Raw genomic sequence first — 4,005 nt, forward strand, 5'->3', positions numbered from 1 at the left:
TAACTAGCGCAGCTTTATTAGTAAAAGTACAAATTTTTTGGCCAGCTAATCGGCGCAACACCGTAGGGGAGAAAAAAAAGAAGTCTCCGATTCCGCCAAAGGGAGAGAGGGAAAACAATCCGAGATTGTTCGCGCTATTGTCGCCCGGGAGATGGTGGAGGGAGATAATAATTTAAAAAAATGAAGATATATATATATATATATATTATATAAGTTTAAGCTTGCTCACAAGCTTTTGTAAAAGAAATTAGTGCTCAACGCTCAACTAAGGAGAAGAAAAAAACCCAAAAGTAATTTTGAAAAACAAATCCTCTGAACAATTCTCATCCCTCCATGATGGATTTCCTATTGTTGCTGTTGCATTGTATCATATAATATATCAAATGAGTTTCAATATAGTCGGGAATGAGCTCATTCATAGAATACGTGAAGCTAACTTTCACCTCTTTGTCCACAAGTCTTAGACCGCCTTCAAGAAGATTAAATTAAACCAAAGCTCTGATACCACTGTCATGGGACCCTTTTGTACTTCTTGAAGAATTAATTTAAAATCTCACAAATTACATCATAACTGAAACAAAGACTTGAATTGAAATTGATAATTAAATAACTCACCATAACACAAGGCAAAAGAATTAGAATAACATCACCATCAAAAGTAAAGGATAGAGAATACCACACAGAAGACTAGATTGGGTGCAATCTCCCCCCTCAAGTGTGTAGCTCCACTTCCATGACTTGAGTATTTAGAGAATTTTATTCATAAAAATAGCCCAAGGATCTAAGAATAGATGAGCGTACAAATTGGGCTTGCTTTTCCCACTTTTGGGGTATTGCTTTACATATTTTTAATCATGTCAAAATCCCTAAGGTTTGTACATATAAAAACCTTTGCCCAAATATAATTGCTAGTGGGCCTTGCTACATAAAATAACTTTGTGCACATTTTCACATATAATAATTTTGTGCACATTTGCATATTCCATTAAGCCGATTCCTGCACACAATAAATCAAGCATATTTTTCTTCAATTATTAATTCATCACAAATATGATAAAATATATACCTATAACGTTGTATCTTAACACCAAGCAAAAAATAAGTGATTGCAATTTTGATCAAAAAAAATAAAGCCAACTTAAGATACCCTTCACAACATTCCACATACTACCTAACCACCATTAATGCTGATCATGCTAGGTAACATTTACTCTCAGCTCCTACTTTTGTGAATATGTAACCATGCGCACTTTTCTTGAATTAGTTGAAACGATTTACTCTTATCTTGGTAGCCAATGACACCATTTAGTGTACAACCCATGTTTTATGTTATTTGAGAAGCCACCCATTGTGTGAGACTCAAGGCACATCCTTCCCCCCATAGATTCTTCCTTGATGATCATGCTAGATTTCTCCAAGATACACATGGAAGAGCTTAACTAGAGACTTTGTTAGTCATAACCTCTATGGCCAAGTGGGGATGCCTATGCGATCATTACTTACATGGTGTATGTGCCGGTATTTTATGCGTGGGATGCGCTTTTATTTATATCATTTTCCAGGATTAATGTGTTTAATCAACTATGTGTGTCGGTATGATATAGTTAGGATTAATTTGTTTAATTAGCTTTATGTGCTGACTAAAATTATTTTGGATGTAAGCAATGATTGGGTTGTAGAGACTATTTTGTTATGGATGAAACATTTGTTGGTGGACCACAATGAGATATTTTAAAAGACATATGACCACCTATTAAGGTTAATATTTTAGCATCAACATTTTTGGAAGGATATGGCCTCAAACCTTTATACATACCAAATAGTATTTATAGTTTTGGTAGGTCCAAAACTTGATAATTATAGCTTGCTATATTTTTGGAAGAGCTTTTATGCTCAAAAACTCAAAAGCTCTTATTAAGCTTTATTTTTGGAGTTGTCTTTTTGAAAAGCAAGCTTTACATATAAATATGGATGAGTGGTACGTCGGGTCACACTCATCTAGGGGATATTGAACCCAATCTTATGTTGACACTGATCTATCTCTTATTTTCAATCTCTCATATTTATTTTATTTTGTTTATGTAAGTTTTAGGCTTTTAATTTATAAGATTCTCCCTCAGCCTTAATATCAAATAAGCCTCTACTTCAATCCCTTGTAATCATTCTATGATTCTGAATACAAGAAAATATCATTTTTCCTTGTTTTGCCTAGTGAGATAAAAAAAATTCTAGAGAGTGGTAAATCAAAATTGGGATATTTTTGGATAAATAAATTATTCAAATATCAAAAAAATGTTTCCCTGAAATAGAAAATCAAAATAGATTTTTCAAGGTGCAATTGGAATTAATTAAAATTGATTCAGAAGACCTTAGCCTAAGGGTCTAGATTTTTGAAATTTTTTTGATTATGGTCCAATTAAGGTTCCTATGGACCAATAAGATTAATCCAAGAGTTGGAACAAGATAAATCCAAAGAATAAAAAAAATACCCAAAAATGAGTAAATGCCCACATAAGATGAAGAGTTGACCAAGTACTAGGTTTATTAGTTAAAAATTATGGTGTATTAATAAAAAAATGAGATATTTTGGAGTAATCATGCATTTTTGACACATGTGTAAGGAAAAGGGAGACCTTCAAGGAGGCACCTATTTCACATGCTTGGATGAGTTTAAAACTCAAAAATAATAGGATATTTTTATCTCTCCTAAATCAAACCAAATCAAAAAGGGAGCCAAACTGGTCCAAAACTTGTCCAAATTCAGCCAAACTGAAGTTGGAAAATTCTAGAACTCAGTTGGACTCAGTTAGTGGCCTCCCTCTCCTTAAATAGACCCTCATTCCTTTGTATTATTATCTGTGAACTAAACTATGCCGGTATTACTTTAAACTAAGCTTAATTTCTATTATCCTCTAAAAACCTCTACAAAATTGAAGAGATTGGAGCTTCTCTCTCTCTTCAATCTTCCTTGGTGACTCCTATGACATACCAAACCAATTGATTGGTTGGGGGCCTCTACAGTGACTAAAGAATCAAGCATTTTAGGAGGTAAAGAGTGGATTATGGTCTTTTTTCTATAATTTCTAAATGTTTCTTTCTTCTCAACCCCTCTCAAGCTTGAGAAGCTTTAATTTGAATGGCTTTTGAATATTATTGAAATTCTTTAATGTATTGTAATAAAGAAACACATAAATTTCTATTTATGCTTAATTTTAATGGTTTTTAAACATTTCTCTCTCTCCCCCCCAAAGAAAGGTCATTCCTATGACCTATTCTCAATCCAAATGAAGCTTCTCATGAAGCATTTCTCTAATCCAAAAGTAATTTTTATGCTTGTCTAATTGGAGGTCAAAATAATAGCTTTTTAATGCTTTTATGATATTTATTTCATAGAAAAATTATGAATCAACCCATAATTGGATAATGATCCAATTAGTGGTCATTCTAATCATATTAATAATATTAAACTTCATTCTCTCAATTAAATTGAGAATTATCAGTAATAGCAGCGGAGCTATAGCAAAATTTTTATAAAATAAACACATAAAATATTTTCATTCATAATATAAAAAGAGGGCTTCCTACCATATTCTAGGAATTATCATTCTAGATTAATTGAATGATTCTCATTGTAATCATGAAGAAATTTATTTTTTATGATTATGCATAACTAGTAAATTAGAAAAAAGAGAAATTTTTAGTAATTTATTTTTATGTTAAAAGAGATCCCCAAGACATTGCAAATCCATGTATTCCAATGATTTAGAGAATAAAATTAGAATGCTAAAATAATGTATAATTTATGAAAGATTTTAGTTAAATTTATCTTTTTGTATAGAGAAACTTTTATGATGAAAGAGGAATTTCCACCACATTGAAATTCAAATATTTAAATAAGGAAAGTATAATTCCTAGTGCAAAGGAATTAATGAAGATTTTTATTTAATTTTTAAGAGAAAATATAGTTAAATTTATCTTTTTGTATAGACAAATTTTTATGATGAA

The sequence above is a fragment of the Cibotium barometz genome, chromosome 6 (assembly GCF_041138505.1).
Source record: "Cibotium barometz isolate CiBa-2024 chromosome 6, ASM4113850v1, whole genome shotgun sequence".
Taxonomy (NCBI): Eukaryota; Viridiplantae; Streptophyta; class Polypodiopsida; order Cyatheales; family Cibotiaceae; genus Cibotium; species Cibotium barometz.